The sequence below is a fragment of the Cibotium barometz genome, chromosome 4 (assembly GCF_041138505.1).
Source record: "Cibotium barometz isolate CiBa-2024 chromosome 4, ASM4113850v1, whole genome shotgun sequence".
NCBI classification, from domain to species: domain Eukaryota; kingdom Viridiplantae; phylum Streptophyta; class Polypodiopsida; order Cyatheales; family Cibotiaceae; genus Cibotium; species Cibotium barometz.
In genome coordinates this window covers 41,184,553-41,203,079 of record NC_141049.1, presented here as the reverse complement: position 1 = coordinate 41,203,079, position 18,527 = coordinate 41,184,553, and the positions used below count along the sequence as shown (strand labels likewise).

At 46.3% G+C, this 18,527-nt stretch overlaps 1 protein-coding gene across 1 annotated transcript in view; it reads right to left on the bottom strand.

Annotated features, from left to right (window-relative positions):
* LOC147639265 (FAD/NAD(P)-binding oxidoreductase) overlaps positions 1 to 18,527 on the bottom strand; it is a 79,564-nt gene that overhangs the window by 3,662 nt on the left and 57,375 nt on the right. The window lies entirely within an intron of this gene.

Here is an 18,527-nt window from a genome sequence, read left to right as displayed (position 1 = left end):
AAGAAGAAAGAAGCTTCAAAGAAGGCATCACTATAGAAGAAAGTGTCCATGAAGGGACTCCTGTAGAAGAAAGTGTCCACGAAGACGCAACAAAAGAAGAAACGCTTCCGCAAAGCTTTGGCCATTGCTACAAATGTAAGTTAACCCTAGCGTCTTCTGTAGACAACATAAATATAACTCTACTTCTCAGCATCTAGTGGTTCTGAGAGCATGAACACATTCCTGATTGGTGGTAGGACACCTTCACAATTGTCGACGGTTTACATGAGCACATTATAAATCACAGGGACAGGAGCATTCCAGGAGTCCCACTCAGCAAGCTCTCAGAAAAGGAGCTGAGTGAGCATTGATTAATGTTCGCACCCAACAATCTGTTGTTCAACCAACCCCGCCCTTAGAAAAAAAGTTGGTTGGTATCCTTCCAAAGTTTCAAAACATCATGTTGAGAGATGACCTCCCACCCAAGCTCCCACCCATTTGTCCCGAGGATCATCACATTGAGTTGGTCCCCGGGACAAAGCCATCCAGTAAGTTCTCCTATCCCAAACAAGGTAAAAGCTATACTAGATTGGGATGTACCCAAGACTGCTCAAGAAATCAGATTGTTTGTGGGTCTTTACCAGGTCTATAACACCCACATGGACAAATTTTCCGACCTTGCAATACCTCTTACAGTTTCTACTCAAGGGCATGAAGACGCGTCGCCGAAAAGTGTCTGTTATGGGTAAGGCTCTTGAGGCCTTCCATGCATTACAGAAAGTGGCCTCAAAAGCACCACTTCTCAAGCTGGCATCGTGGAACGACCCATTTGAGGTTATCACTGATGCTAGCAACCTTGCCATCGCGGCGCGGTTTTATAGCAAGAGGACAAACCAATGGCTTATTACAATTGCAAGTTAAATGCGACGAGAAGAATTATTCGGTGTATAACAGAGTTTTAGGGGTGATCACAGCTTTCAAGCATTGGAAACCTTTCCTTTACGAGAGGTGAAGGTTGATCATCAGGCACTTAAATGGTTGAAAACCATGCCTAGTGCCCAATGGAGTGATAGGCAAGCCACGTGGACTCAAATCTTCCAACAATTTGCATTGATGATTGAATATGTCCTTGGCAAGAATAGCCATGTTGCTGCCCATGCTCTTAGTCAGAAGTCCACCAGACATTATAGGGGTCGACTGTGCTAGAAATTCAAGGAAAAGATTTGGATAGTATGAAGGCACAGCATGTGGATTCGGTAGAATTGGGGACTCCATACATTTTGGCTCTTAGTTAAAGGTCATTATATAATTGTAGATGACTAGCTATTCTACAAGGAGGAAAAGACAAGCACTTCTTCATGATGCCCATGATTCTCTTGTTGGGGGTCATCAAGGTACCACATTACCCTGGAGAAGTTGGAGCAGTTATTCTATTGGCCAAAGATGAGAAGAGATGTCTAGGCATGCCAAATTTGCCAAAAAGTGAACCGGATTTCTACAACCTTTTCCTATTACCAAGGGACCTTTTTAGGACATCAGCATGGACTTCATCGGTCCTCTTCCAGCAGCTATGGCAACCGCAAATATAGTGTTTGACCATTATTGACTTCAATAAGTTTTGCATGCTCATTCCGTGCAAGCAGACCGCCATAGTAGAAGATATTGCTCGCTTGCTTTGGTACCCAGTTTGTGGTTTACCACGAACAATTACTTTAGATAGAGATCCCAAGTTTAATTCCCAATTTTGGAGAGCATTATTTGAGGACTTTGGGACTGAGTTACAGTTGTATAGTGCATTTCATCCCACAGATAGATGGTCATAAAGAGATAAACAATCAACTCACCTAACATTCTCAAATCGTATTGCCATGACAAGTAGTCAAAATGGGAACAATATCTTCCTTTGGTGCATGCAATCCTCAATGATACTCATTCCTCTAGCAAGACTCCATATGAGGCAACAAATGGTCGCCATTTCTCGTCTCTTCTTACGAGAATGGTGTTCCCATCATTGGAGGCTAACAAGACCACATGAACATTCTCAGAGATTATTGAGTCCGTGAAGAAGCACCTAACCAAAGCACACGAAGCATGCACAGGCAAGCCAACAAGTCTAGACTAGATGTCAACTACAAGAAGGGAGATTTGATATTTCTCGGAATCATGAAGAAACGGTTCAAGCAAGTGGACAAGCGTTGTCCCAAGCTATCTTTCTAAAGCTTTGGCATGTTTCTCATTGTAAAGAAGCTCAGTGATGTCTCCATGAGATTGAAGTTGCCAAATAGTTGGACTATGCATAATGTCTTCTACATCTCATGGTTAAAGCCGTATGTTGGACCATCCTTACAAGAGGATCCAAATGAGCAGCAACCTGAAGTGGTCGACAAATAAAAAATCATCGAGCATGAACAGATTCTCCTCCATAAGTGGAAGCATGGTTCCCGTGGAAGACTTAGACAATTCTACACCACGTTCAAAGACCAAGGCATTCACAAAGCCGTTTGGCTAGACAAGGAATTCTTCCAAGCGTTCCCACACACATTGGCAGACTACTTCGAGGCCTTGCAACTACGACCAAGCTAAGCAAGAGGATATGTCACATGCACCCATGCACTGAGGTCATAGTCACAAGGGACGGGGGACGGTAACGGGGAACGGGGACGAGGGAGGGAACGCACTCAAAAAATACTTTTTTAAAAAAGTTTTTTTACTCCACACTTATTCTACTTTGGAAGTACATCAAAATGAGCACAAATTTACACTAAAATGGTAAGCTTTTGAGTCATATTAACAAAATACGCCAATCAAAGAGTGAAGGCATTGACGGTTGAGGAGGATGCTATGGTTGAAGATGGCTTGAGCCTTGAGCAATGAGAGAGAGAGAGAGAGAGAGAGAGAGAGAGAGAGAGAGAAAGAAAGAAAGATTTTATTAACGTCTTCCAAAAGACCGAACTCGGCCTATGAGACAAATCGGTGTACCTGTATGGGGTATCCTCTGTCATCCCAACAAAATGAAAAAGTACTGAACTAAAAAGCTGAATCTGGGTGTGCAATAAGTACAGTGAGTGGTGAAGGGGATGGAGCTCTACTACTAGGAGAATGCAAAGCTATATGCATGGAGTATACAATCATGATATGCAACCTAGCTAGCTCCATCGTGTACCATACTAGGGGTATAAAATGGTATACATCAATGAAAGGGGGTGTCCACAGCTCCCTGAAGAACATGCCTAGGTGTGCTCTGAAGCGAGCCAATCGCTCCGCACCCTCTCTGTGAAACTGAGCTCTGATCTCTGTCATCTCTCTCTGGTATAGGCGTGGTGTCTGAAAGCCAGGTGTCCTCTGTCTCCTGCGGACTCTGAGTGTCTCTGCTCTCTGGAGAGTAATTCCCTACCGTGTAGGGGCTGGGAGTGGGATGGATCTCTGAAAAAATGTAGTAATCTGTGTCTATCATCCCCCCTCTGGAGCTGTCTGAGCCTGTAATGATGTCTCTCTGTGGCGTTGTATGTCTAGAATGAATCTCCCCAGTATGCGCTGGTCTGTTGCCTCAAAGATCTGGCGTAGGGAATGTGGCTCTCTGAATAAAATGGGATATCTCTCTCTGATGGCTGTATATGCTCTGCATCTGCATACATAATGCTCCTCACTCTCCACCTCCTCTCTGCACAATCTGCATACCCTCTCCTCTCGGGGGATCCGTGCTGCTCTGCCAGTCTCAATCTCCAATTGGTGTGATAAAACTCTAAGCTGACCAATAGCCACTCGGGAGCCGTGTGGCAAAAAGCCCTCCATGTATCTAGGCCTCTCTATAAATCCATCATCAGTGATACTCATGAAGTGATCTCTGTAGTATAGCATCTTCGGTGGAAGAGGCTGTGTAGGCGATATCCATGTTTCTCGTGTATAGAGCTGCCATAGATCCTGTCTCAATACTCTGTTCCTCTCACTATGAGAGAGATGGATATGTGGTGCATCCATGTCATACTGGAATGGTGGTAGATGATCCATGTCATACTGGAATGGTGGTAGATGATCCATGTCTAGGCCATGCTGTGAGAACCAATGTGTGACCTGTGCATACCATGATCCTCTGTCTCCTGCCTCAGCCAGTTGTCTAGATGCCTCAAAAGCTCTGTATGACAATCTGTCTTGTGGCATCTCTCTGAATCTGTCTAGCAGGCATATAGTCTGGAATATGGCCTCTACCATCATATGAGACGCAGCAAACTCTGCTCGGATAATGTCATGAGATACTGACGGTTTGTTGCGTATCACGCGTGCCATCATGAGGGCCTGTGGTCTCTCTATCTATGTCCACCAATGGGTAGCAAGGCCTGGAGCCCATACCGCTGCTCCATACATCAATGCCGGTGTGACTAATGTGTCAAATAGCCACCCTTCGTCCGAGGCTCCTGAAAATGCGCCTGGTGGCACTGTCTCTCTAGCATAGCCAATGCTGCATATCCCCGTGTCAATCTAGCTCTGACTGCTGAACCCATGGTGAAGCGTGTGGCTGCTGCAGAGAAGGTAACCCCTAGGTACACGTATGATGTCACCACCTCCACCTGGCGTCCTAGAGGCTTGGAAGTTGGAAGACTCAAGAGGCTTGAGGGAGAGAGAGAGAGAAAGAAAGAAAGAAAGAAAGATTTTATTAACGTCTTCCAAAAGACCGAACTCGGCCTATGAGAGAGAGAGAGAGAGAGAGAGAGTCTAGATAGTAGAGAGTAGAGACTTGTATGAGAGGCTTGGAAGTTGGAAGTTACTAAGTTAGAAGAAGCTTGAGGGAGAGAGACTAGAGAGAGTAGATACACTCATAGAGTGTAGCTTGAGGCTTAGTAGTCCTTTTTTAGGAATATTTGTCGTATGCCATGACCCCATTGTGAGCCCTAGTCCGAGGACATGTCAAGCACGAGCTACGTAGGTCATTCCATGCCTTAGGTGTCTGAGTTTATCACTTAACCCACTTGGAGAACAATCAAGCATATAAGTCACCCTAACATAGCATGCATTTAGAAGCATTTGGGTTTAGCAGAGGAATTAAGGCTCTAGGCAACCCTTGGGGGACAGCCTATTAACCTTTTCCTTGTGGGCTGCCATAGGCCACACAGAGAGGGCATACAAAGGGGCTAATAGCCAATCCAATCAACCCTCCAGGTGCTGGACAGCCAGTTGGCTGGCCTGGGCAGCAATCAGCCAATAGTTGGTGCAGGCACATCACACGTGTGAAAGCAATGATGGTTGTTGACAGCATTTAATGCTAAAACAGCAAGTTGTCAGCACTTATAAACAGGCCGACAGCAATTTGCATGGATTGACCAGCAGAAAAATATAAGCAGCCCTCAGCCATTGCCTAAAATCATCTTATTCTTCAAAGTATTTAGCAGTAGAAAAGTGCAGAGGCATGCATCTATCCCAACCAAGCACTCTTGTCCTTCAGTCCCAATGCAGCACAAAGTTCTCTTCAGCATTCAGCCTTCAATAGTGCATCTCCCTCATCAGATCTGGGTGTGCATAAGGCTTTCAGAAGCCGTTGCACAGTTGTGTTCAACCCATTTGATGGTTCAGCGAACATTTGGTCTACATCGTCCTTATGTTTGGCATTCCTTTGTCAATCATCTTCAGTAAGTTTTCTGCATTGTAACAAAAGTTCTCCAAAGTAATAAAGAAAATACTCCTACTTGGGGAGGGAGCCCTTGAGTGGGTAGATTGGGACCCAATTTGATGTCGTCTTTGCATTCTCTCTCTTTAGTATTCCTATGAATAAAGATAAAAAAGGATTGCTTCATGCTCACTAAAATAAAGGTATAAAGGTGGTCTTGTTGTGCATTACATGATCATACCAGTTGCATGTTACATCCTTGCACTCCCAGAAGTAATAGTAGACTCTATGAAGCTCTTTCACATCGCGGGCGTGCTAGGTTGACACCGACAACTGATCTCCACTAGTTGGTGGGGGTATAAACACTGGCTATTGGTGTAGTTAAACACTACGAGCCTATCCACTTATGGAAGCAGGCATGCATCATGAGCAACAAGAGTAGAATGTTTGGCTTATGGATATATGAGTTTGTGTAATCTATTTTGGAAGCATAGACTTCGCTCTTGTGCTTGGACCAATTTATTAGTATTTGGTTATTCTATTCACGAAGCCCATAGCAATCTCTTCCGCACTCATGATGAACTTGACCAACAAGAGATAAGTACTTTTCCATTGTTATTTGTTTTGTGTTTAGCAAATATGCATTTTGGATAAGTGCTTACCATTGTATGTGTATACAATGAGAAGGGTAAATTGTTTGCCTTGAGATTGAGGGAAACATTATCAATGGTTGAGAAGCCTCGTATCTATGGTATATATGATTATCATATGGATTTATGGCTCCCTTCACTGGGATGTATTCATGGAGCACATGACAACTCATGGATCAAGGATCTTTCTATGGATTTCTATTGGTGGCTGAAACGCCTGTAAAACTATTGGTGCCCAAAATGCCTATAAACTATGTGTAGCAAAAATGTTAATGGAAAACCAGGATACCTGTGCCTATGAGTAACTCTTATCTTATGTTACACACTTAAGTCCACCTCTCTTCCGAGCTATGTGGTCAAAGTACCAACACGGAGTGCAAGTGCTAGAAAGAAAGAAAGAAAGAAAGATTTTATTAACGTCTTCCAAAAGACCGAACTCGGCCTATGAGACAAATCGGAGTACCTGTATGAGGTATCCTCTGTCATCCCAACAAAATGAAAAAGTACTGAATGAAAAAGCTGAATCTGGGTGTGCAGGGGATGGAGCTCTACTACTAGGAGAATGCAAAGCTATATGCATGGAGTAGACAATCATGATATGCAACCTAGCTAGCTCCATCCTGTACCATACTGGGGGTATAAAATGGTATACATCAGTGAAGGGGGTGTCCACAGCTCCCTGAAGAACATGCCTAGGTGTGCTCTGAAGCGAGCCAGTCGCTCCGCACCCTCTCTGTGAAACTGAGCTCTGATCTCTGTCATCTCTCTCTGGTATAGGCGTGGTGTCCGAAAGCCAGGTGTCCTCTGTCTCCTGCGGGCTCTAAGTGTCTCTGCTCTCTGGAGAGTAATTCCCTGCCGTGTAGGGGCAGGGAGGGGTATGGATCTCTGAAAAAATGTAGTAATCTGTGTCTGTCGCCCCCCCTCTGGAGCTGTCTGAGCCTGTAATAATGTCTCTCTGTGGCGCTGTACGTCTAGAATGTATCTCCCCAGTATGCGCTGGTCTGCTGCCTCAAAGATCTGGCGTAGGGAATGTGGCTCTCTGAATAAAATGGGATATCTCTCTCTGATGGCTGTATATGCTCTGCATCTGCATACATAATGCTCCTCACTCTCCACCTCCTCTCTGCACAATCTGCATACCCTCTCCTCTCGGGGGATACGTGCTGCTCTGCCAGTCTCAATCTCCAATCGGTGTGATGAAACTCTGAGCTGACCAATAGCCACTCGAGAGCCGTGTGTGGTAAAAAGCCCTCCATGTATCTAGGCCTCTCTATAAATCCATCATCAGTGATACTCATGAAGTGATCTCTGTAGTATAGCATCTTCGGTGGAAGAGGCTGTGTAGGCGATATCCATGTCTCTCGTGTATAGAGCTGCCATAGATCCTGTCTCAATACTCTGTTCCTCTCACTATGAGAGACGGATGTGTGGTGCATCCCTGTCATACTGGAATGGTGGTAGATGATCCATGTCTAGGCCATGCTGTGAGAACCAATGTGTGACCTGTGCATACCATGATCCTCTGTCTCCTGCCTCAGCCAGTTGTCTAGATGCCTCAAAAGCTCTGTATGACAATCTGTCTTGTGGCATCTCTCTGAATCTGTCTAGCAGGCATATAGTCTGGAATATGGCCTCTACCATCATAGGAGGCGCAGCAAACTCTGCTCGAATAATGTCATGAGGTACTGACGGTTTGCTGCGTATCATGCGTGCCATCATGAGGGCCTGTGGTCTCTCTATCTGTGTCCACCAATGGGTAGCAAGGCCTGGCGCCCATACTGCTGCTCCATACATCAATGCCGGTGTGACTAATGTGTCAAATAGCCACCCCTTCGTCCGGGGCTCCTGAAAATGCGCCTGGTGGCACTGTCTCTCTAGCATAGCCAATGCTGCATATCCCCGTGTCAATCTAGCTCTGGCTGCTGAACCCATGGTAAAGCGTGTGGCTGCTGCAGAGAAGGTAACCCCTAGGTACACGTATGATGTCACCACCTCCACCTGGCATCCTGCGAGAGTGAATGTCAACTGACTCCTGCCATGTCTCGATGTATGAAAGACCATAACCTTGGTTTTCCCAAGGTTCACAGTAAGACCCCTCTGTGTGCAGAAATCATCGAGTGCATGTAGATGCTGCTGTAGACCACCTGGGGACTCAGACACTAATACAATATCATCAGCATAGAGCATAATATGTACTGAGGTACCTGCTAAATCAACTCCATCTCCGCCTCCCCGCTTAATGAAGTCAGCCACCTCATCAATGTATAACCCAAATAGCATGGGGGAAAGTGGGCATCCTTGCTTCACACCAATGGTGCTAGCAATAGTCTCGGACATACCTCCTGGACATCTGACTCGCCCAAAAACCTGCTCATATAATGCATAGATGTCCCATGTCATATCTGCTGGTATGCCAAGAGACTGCAGGCGCTGAAAGAGCCTCTCTCGTGGTACTGTGTCAAATGCCTTGCGAAAATCCACAAAGCAGCAATAGAGCTTTCTCTTCCTCACTCTGGCCTGATCAATCATACATCTCAAAGTGAATACATGGTCAGTGGTAGAGAAAGCTCTCCTGAAGCCTGCCTGCCCTGATGAGCGTAAACCTGCTCGCTCAGCATATAAGCTAAGCTCTTGCTCCAGCACTGCACCATAGAGTTTGGCCAGCACGTGGCCAACCATAACCGTCCTGTAGTTGCTTGGATCGAGCATATCCCCTGTTTTGTGAATCGGCACAATGGTGTGCATCGTCCACTCCGCAGGCAAACCCTCTGCTAGTGCCCTGTTAAACAGGTGTGCAAGAAAAGGAGCTATATATGAGACGCTCACCCTGCAGGCCCATATGGTCGGCGGCCCGTCCATGCTGTAGGCGGCGGATAGCTTCCTGTACCATCGAGTGGGTAAAGAAGCTAGCTGTGGTAGGTCGAGGCTCCTGTGGCTGAGGTATAGGTGGCTGCTGTGGGGCATGGTATAGACCCTCTGCATATGTGTGCCATGTCTGTGGGTCTGCAATAGGTGTCGGGGTCCGGGGCTCTCTGAAGTGCCGCCATGAGACAGGGCTATCTCTACTCATGAAGAAATGAAAGATCTCTAGCTCCTGTATCTCTGCGAAGGCCCGCCTTTTGCGGCGAGTAAGTCTCCTCATCTCTCTCCTCGACTCCTGCTCTGTGATGGCTCCCAAGGCTCTCTGTATGCGGAGCCGTGCGTATAGAGCTCTGCACTCGTCATCATACCATCTGTTCTGGGGCATAGTCCCAGGTCTCGCAGGCTCTCCTGAGTGTACACGATGTGGGAAGCTCTGTAATGCAGCCGTGTGTAGGAGTGATGCGAGCTGGGCTGTAATGGTATCCATAGATGCCAGGGGATCCATGAGTAGGAGCCCATCCTCTACTCTGGCAGTGTATATGTCTGCCATGTCATGTGTGAAGTAGATGGTAGTGTGTGGCGTTGGTATGTGGGGGGCTGGTGATACTGGTGATCCGGCTAGTGAAAATGCCATGTATGTATGATCTGCCCCAATAGGACGAGGTGGAATGGAGAATGAGGTGCCTCCAAAGACCCCATAATGTAGTCTACCACCGCGCTTCCGGTCCGTGTATGACCCCCATGTGGGAAGCATGTCAGCCCTCCTGATCCTGGCCACTGTAGCATCCCGTTATAAATAACGAGACGATGCCTGGCTCCCAACTCTAGTAAGTGGTCCCCATAATGTCCTCTGTCTGGTCCATTGTCCTCTGATGCCCGACTAGCCCCTATCTCCTCTGGATCCACACGGTGGAGGATCTCCATGTCATCATAGTCGTACACCTCACACTGTCTGCTCTGTGTGTGGGCATTGAAGTCGCCCGTAAGAAATACTTCCCCTAGTGTAGAATAATGCATAATCTCCTCTGACAGACAAGTGTATGGCGAGGCTCCTGTCTCCTCCTCCTGTGGCATGTCCTCTGTAATGACATAGGAGGATCCTGATGGAGAAAAGTAACATAGAGCTATGTATATAACCCTGTCCTGTGAGAGCTGTAAGTTGATCCACATGTATCTAGCCTCTGGATCCTGTGCTACCACTCTCAGTCTCCCCTGTAGCTCCCGTCTGAATAGGACTGCTACTCCCCCCGACCCTCTCGAGGTACCCTGGCGTGTGGTCCTCCTGTATGCTGACTCCCACTGGAATCCCTCTACTCGAAGTAGCCCTCTCTCTGGGCTCTGATGTGTCTCTGTCAGAAGTATGATGTCTCTCCCCACCATAACATGCTCCAGTCGTCCAGGCTGCACCCATAGTGAACCATTACAATTCCATACTGCTATGTGTATCTCTGTCAGTGGCCTGGTCTGTGTCCCATAGGCCCCAAACCGCTAATCCATGGGCCGGCCATCAATGATGACCCGACCATCTCGATAGAAGGCCTTCTTGCCTTCTCTCCTCGCGTGTAAGACTCGTGGCATGCAAGTTCTCCTATGCTCAAGCTGCATCCTCGTGAGATCATCATCCAAGAAAATAGGAGCTCCCTCTAAACCACGTAGTATGACCCTCTTCCTCATGAAGGTGACCCTCTCCGTCTCTCTTGCAAACTGTAGGATGAGGGCTCGCTTGCGTGTTGAGTCTTTCCCGGCTCTCCATGCTTTGGTGAAGGGGAGAGGGTGCTCTTCCTTGTAGCCGAGCTTCATGCATAGAAGCTGTCCATCTTTCTCGGGAGTGGAGTCGGGTGTCTCGGCTATACCTGTGACTCGAATGTTGAGGCGGCGGGCATGCCTCATCTTCTCCTCCTCAATGGTGGTGTGAATGATTTGGTTTTCTTCCCTTTGAGTCTCCTCCCTCACTTCTTTACGGATGTTCTTCTTCACCACCTCGACCCATCCTGACTGCTTGACTTCGAGCTTTCCCTCCATGTCCTTTGTGATCTCCTTGGAGATCTCTTCTTTGATGGCCGTGAGAGTGTTGTCATTGATCTCCCCTTCTTCCTTCTCAGCATTCTTGATGGCTACCATTTCCACTTTCAATGCACTCACCTCCTCCTCGAGTGCCGTGTTCTCTTGTTCGAGGTTCGTGATCCGTGCTTCGAGAGCTATGATGTGCCTGTGTAGTTTGTTTTCCACCTCATTGAGGTTGGAATCGGATGTCTTCTTGTTCTCCTTGATTAGTGTCTTCATTGCCATCTCGAGGGCCTCGAGTTTCTCTTGGAGACTCGGGGCCATTCCTCCAAATCACTCTGCAGTCCTTCCCACAGGCAGGGAGGAGAGAGAGAGAGAGAGAGAGAGTTATGTTGCTGCCTTGGGGGCCTGAGCAAGGGTGGGTGGGGAAAGGGGGCCAAACCTAAGGCGAACTGATGGGCAGAGAGGCGAAATGGCGAACTGGCGGGCAGAGGTGAACTGGGCAGACCAGAGGTGGAATGGTGGGCAGAGGCGAAATGGCGAACTGGTGGGCAGAGAGGCGAACTGGGCAGACCAGAGGCGAAATGGTGGGCAGAGGCGAAATGGTGGGCAAAGTGGACATGACACCTGGTTGGCAGGAGACTTGTGTCAACGCCAGGGGTCATGTTCACAAGACACTTGTTTAGCAAGAAATTTACCTCTACGCCAAGGGTCATGTGGACATGACGCTTGGTTGGCAAGGGGCTTACATCTACAACAAGGGCCATGTGGACATGACACCTAATTGGCAAGGGGCTCATGTCTATCTATGCCAAGGATCATGTGGATTGACACCTTGTTGGTAGGTATATGGATTATATTGTTGGTTCGGCATTTCTACAACCTGTGTTCCGGCTTGGTAGCCTCGTGTTGGGCTGTGTTATGGCATTTGTATATGGATAATTCGGCATCTCTGTGGGGAGAGTAAGGCCCTCGAAGCTTGTACATGAAATTATTCTCCTTGGGTAATAAAATACTCCAAGGGTGGGGAGGGGGTGGGGGGGTCGGCCCATTCCGGCCTCTATGCGGTGTCACATGTGCAAGCTCCATTTTCAGCATTTGTGGATGTTTTGTCCAACTTTGTTTCATGCAAAGTGATGATGGATATGTGTTAAGGCTGTGGCCATGCTTAAATGTTTTAATATGCATCGATGGTATCAACAAGTGTGTCAAAGGGCCTAATCCCCCAGGCACCGCCGCCAGTTACAATCCCCATTCCCATTCCTTCTTTCTACGGACTGGATTTCAGAGATCGGTTGCAGATCCTAACCTATATCTCTTTCGAGAATGCGGCATGGCACGTTGATCATCCTTTATGTGGATGACCTCATTCTCACCGGCGGTCATATGGAGCACATTGCAGTGATGAAGGCTACCTTGTCAAAGGAGTTTGAGATGACCGATTTAGGCTTACTCCACTTCGTCTTGGGATTGGAGATCTGGCAGACCCAGAGGGGGTTCTTTGTCTCTCAGCAACGGTATGTCCATGAGTTGCTTGAGACCTTTGGGATGGAGAACTGCAAGCCTATCACGTCATCGATAGACCCAAACACGAAACTTATAGTTAATGATCCTTGTGAGTCAGTTGATGCCTCTCTGTACCAGAAGCTGGTTGGTTCATTGATCTAGTTGCTTAACACCAGATTGGACTTAAGCTTTCTTGTGGGGCTATTGAGCTCGTTTATGCAGACGTCGTTGAAGTCTCATTGGGACGCAAGATTGCGGATCTTGCAGTATCTGCAGGGTACGAAGGATCTTGGACTCTTCTACACCACTCGAGGTGAAACAAAGGAACGAATTCGACTCCAAGGTTGAAGTGACTCAGATTGGGGAGGAGATCCAGACACGAGGAGATCTACATCAAGCTATAGTTTTACCCTTGGCTCAGGAGCTGTTTCATGGAGCAGCAACAAGAGGCAGCCAACTATTGCCTTGTCGTCTACAGAGGCAGAGTACCGGGCTGCTTGTGGTGCTGCTTCCGAGGTTGTGTGGCTGCGGAGGTTGCTTGGCGAGATTGGCTTTCCACAGAAGAAGCCCATGGTCATCCAGTGCGACAACTAGAGCTGTATCGCTATTGCTCGGAACCCGGTCTTCCATGCTCGGCGGACCAAGCACATAGAGATACAATATCACTTTGTTCGTGAGAAGATCTTGGCTGGTGACATCTTGCTTCTTTATTGTTCGATGGAGGACAATGCGGTGGACCTCTTCACGAAGTCTCTACCTCAGGATATGCTCCACTGGCACTCCAATTCATTGGGGTTGGTTCCACATCCAAAAGCTGAGAGGGGGTGTTAGCAGTCATCTCCTGTCTGTACACTATGTCAAGGCCTCTGTTGTGGGTGTGCCCGCCCGTATTTAGTGTCTTTCCATTTTTCCTCACTCTTCATATTTTTTCCTATTTTTTTGGAGCTATGTATGGGCTGTCGGCTACCCCTAGATGACTGGTCGATTGTATCTGTGATGGACATCTGCTGGTCGTGGGCTGCCAGAGCTGCTATCGGTTGATTCTGGGTTGGCCGACCACCAGCCAGGGACCATATAAAATGGCCCCTTTCTCCCACACTCCTTGTATTTTTCCAGGATTTTATTGGTGTATATAGCAGAGTTACAAAAGCTTCTCTCTCTCTTTCATCTGTGTATTGCTCTCTGCAGCAATTGTCTTCATTTCCGCTGTGCATTCTGACAGTGTCTCTTCCCTTATGATCATTTGATTCCCGCCCTATCCATGAAGTGAGTTTGTATCTAGCCCTATGGGGTTGTATCTAGTCCATTGTGGCTGTTTTTTCGATTAACTGATAGAAGGATCTTTTTCCCGGGAAAAAAAAATAGAGCTGAAGAGGCAACCTGGGATTTTCCCTGTGAAGTGCCCAAAGACCACCTCCCAGTAGTCGGGGGTCCATGCACCAAATGTGGCGGACTTTAAAGTGGTGCACATGGCTGCTAACATCTGTGCCCAAGGCTGTTTGCAAAATCAGTGAGCAAAGTGGCTTTTCTTGCAATGACATGAGTATGAAGGTCGAGAATGTTGACGCCCCCATGATTTCTTGACATACATAGCTTGTTCTTTAGTAGAAGTCTGAGGCCTTTAGTATTCTGCTTTGTTTTCCAAAGTATCTTTAGTATAGCAGACATGTACTCATCCAACTGCCCGCATATATGCAATGAGAATGGACTGCACTATACAGAGTCTAACATGTAAGGGCCATGTGGCCAACTTCCAGTACTGTAATTTAGCATTTATTCTTTGCAAAACCCAATCACCCTTGAGTTTGAACGACATGTGCCATGCAAGTGGGTAACCCAAATGTCACTAGCTGATTGGAGAGGGAACAAGAGTCCCTGGCCACAAGACATTGTGCAAAGCTTGTGGCTTGAGAGGAATAAGCTTGGATTTTTGCAAAATAATTCGGAGACCTGCACCAAACAGATCCAAGGCATCCATCACAACGTGGAGATCATGAGAATCATCTCATGGCATGAAGAAGGAATCATCTGCATAAGCTTGTGCCACAAACTACTTGCCATATAACAATTGAAGACCACAAAGAGCACCTTGCCGAGTAAGATGATGTAACTCGTGATGCCCAGGGGACTAGGGCCTTTGACACACTTGTCGATACCATCAAAGCATATTAAAACATTTAAACATGACCACAGCCTTACCACATATCCATTATCACTTTGCAAAACATAAAAGCTGGACAAAATATCCACAAATGCTGAAAAATGGAGCTTGCACATGTGACACCGCATAGAGGCCGGAATGGGTCGACACCCCCTTGGAGTATTTTATTACCCAAGGAGAATACTATCATGTACAAGCTTTGAGGGCCTTACTCTCGCCACACGAGATGCCGGATTATCCATATACAAATGCCATAACACAGCCCAACACGAGGCAACCAAGCCGGAACATAGGATGTAGAAATGCTGAGCCAACAATATAATCCATAACCTCTTTGTGGGTGCTGACTCTCTTCCAAAAACCACGGGTCTTCATGCAATAGAGCTGGTACAATAGGTTCAGCTCTCCATTCAGCCGGTACAAGAAGTACAGTGGCTGGTACAATAGGTATAGTCGCTGGTACACCCGGTACAAGGATTGGTACAGCACGTACAATGGCTTGTCTTCAGTATTTCTTCGCGATAGAAGCCTCCAAATCAGTCCCCAACAGCTGGTATACTTCATGGGCAACCTGAGAGAGAGAGAGAGAGAGAGAGAGAGAGAGAGAGAGAGAGAGAGAAATGAAATGATATATTAACGTCTCTAAGAGACCATAGTGGACTATGAGACCAAAACTAAGAGTACATCTGAAGTTGGTGTCTCATCAAGAGAACAACTAAATGAGACTAAAAAGTATAATAAACTGATTGTCCTCCAGTTATAAGAACAGAACTGTAAGACTCCGAGATGATATTGAGTAGAAAATACTGGAAAATACTGAAAAATGTATATCAGGTAGATCCATGTATGCTGATCAGTTGAATAGTTGCCCTCTCCTTAGATCAAGTATCTCCGCCATGGGGCTGTCTAGAATGGAGAGGTCGTAGAAGTGAGGTAGGCGCCTCCGATGCCGAGCAATAATGGCTCTGGTTTGGCGATGGTGAGGATGCCGTGGTCAGGATCCTGGTAAGCATGGCCGACGAGCACGACATAAGATAACTGCTCTATCAGTGGTGACTCCCTGGGAGCGTGGTCGGTGCCCTAATGGCCTAATGGAATAGTGCTGGTGCTGGTGCCGAAGAAACCTGTCGGGGTCCTCTGTCTCGGTGCATCATGGCTCGGCCTCCTATCTGCCAAGAGGGTCTCTCTATGTCTCTTGAGCTCAAGTAGAAACAATCCCAGGCATCTCTGATAGAGAGAGAAAGAAGAAAGAAAGAAAGTTGTATTAACGTCTTCAAAAGGCCAAAATGACCTATGAGACCAAAAGGTTACATCATATCCATGAGGCTCAAGAGACAGAGAGAGAGAAAGAAGAAAGAAAGAAAGTTGTATTAACGTCTTCAAAAGGCCAAAATGACCTATGAGACCAAAAGGTTACATCATATCCATGAGGAACATAATCCTGGGTACAAAATAGTAATAAAGAAAGATAACAAAAATCTAGAACTTTAAAATCTGATCTAGGTACATGAGCAGAGAGCTCTCATATTACCCTAATACATCCCTCACGAGCCGCTGTGACATGGTGCTCAAGGTGGTAAAACTGAGCTAGCACGAGAAGAGAGAGAGAGAGAGTAGCCATCATAAGGGCAGCCTGTAACGGTGGTAGAGGCTCGTGTGCAGCAAGAGAGCCTCCTTTAATGAAGATAGAGGACTCCAATTTATAGATTTAGGCCTCCCATGAGCTAAAATGGCAAGAGAAGGCTACAATGACAAGTAGAGAGGCACACAATAGCTGAAGTGACAAGTAAGAGGCCACTTGTCTCACTTTGGTCCACTTTCTTGCTACATGTCCCAATCTAAGAGATGGATCCTTCCATAAACTTTATCTCTAAAAATATCCCAACTGGTAGCCCATTTGTCATAGGTACTTTGGCAACTCTTGGTATTTGCTCAATTTGCAACGTAATGACATGAACAAAATTTCCATCAGAGTCGAGCCAAAAATAGTAACCTCCTAAATTTTAGGAGTGTGATCCTTTGTATTCAAGGATAATTCCCCATTCCCAAAGCTTGTACTTTCCAAATATTTAGACCTCTTGGAGTCCACTAGACCCCTTCCACACCTGGAAATATCTAGGTTGGTGACAGATGATCTGCATATAGAAGCTGAGGATGAGTTGCTATGGCATATAATAAGGCACTCAAAGGGCATCCTTGACGCACGGACTTACCCAAAGACCACGAGTCAGAGAGTTCACTATCAAGAATACATGATGCCTCACTGCCTTGATACAACCAATACACAAGATTGGACATCTTAATTCCAAAGCCCATCTTGCACATGGTCACCGCAATAAAATCCCATTGCACTATGTCAAAGGCCTTCTGTATGTCCACTTACAAAATAAGCACATCTTGTTTTGCATATTCAACCCCAATGTAGGCATTTGCAATGTTATCCATTATATGTCTGCACAAGACAACCATATTGCGCCTCATGTAAGCCTCCATATATGAAGTACCCCGTTTACCCTGTTGACCAACATTTTGGCGACCAATTTGTATACTACCGGCATTAGAGTTATTGGCTGCCAATCATCGCACATGCTTTTATTTTGGGAGAAGATTTACAAGCCCTTCTTTCCATGATTTGGGCATTTTCCAAGTACACAAAGCATCATTTATCATGAGAAGCAACGCATGTTTGAGATCATCCCAGAAATGCAAGAAGAATTCCACAATTAAACCATCCCAACTTGGAGATTTCCAAGTTCCTAATTGTTTTATTGCCTCTTGCAATTCTTCCTCCGTGAAGCATTGTTCCATAGAGAGCGCCTCTTCCTAGGATACTATGCATGAAACATGAGAGAGCAACTGATCCCTAACGGCCTGAACTTGCGCATTAGTAGGACCTGTAGTAGCAAAGACATGTGCATAGTGGGACACACTCATCAGTCAATTGTTGTTTGCAACATGTTAAAGTTTGCGTCAAGGTCTTGATGCGTTTAATGGTGTCTTTTTGGCATTCAGAATGTAAGCTTTTGAAGAAATCCTTTGAAGAGCATCCCTTATCCTTGAATGGCCATTGCCTAGCATTGACTTGCCATTTTTCAAGCTTACGCTGAACATGTTTTGCATTGTATAAATCCTCCTCTTCAGACACCGAAAGATTCCTCATGTAAGCAAGCTCCACCAGAGCTTGACAAGTATGGACTCTCTGTTTTTGTTCATGCATATACCAGTGACCATAGTGTCTAATGATCAGTTGGATCCTTTGAACAAAACGATACCAAGCCACATCCATACTTTCCAGCATTTGCAACTTAAGCGGTGTAATGACCTCTTTGACCAAATTATGGAAAATGTCATGCGAGAGGTAACAGTTATTGATGAGAAGCGGACAACGGCGTTATAAAGGATGATCATCTAATTGCAGTCCGAAGTATGGCCCCATCCACAGTGATACATGATCAAATAACACTTGTGAGTGATCCACCGAAATTTTGCATATAAAATCATCATACTGATCCGCATGTAATAAATACCATCTATCCATGCAAGCTCGGTATTGAGAAAAAGCCCTGTGGTGGAAAGGGAAGCCAGACACCCCATGGCACATTTGAGTCCACAAATCAACAACCTGTAAAGTATTTATCATAGCATTCCAACGGAACCTCTCAGAGGCTAGCATATGCAAATGTCCAAACGAGTTATCCCCTTGATGAGGAGCATCATTAAAATCCACACACAAGAAATCATTGTGCAGCCAAGGGTAGTCACAAAT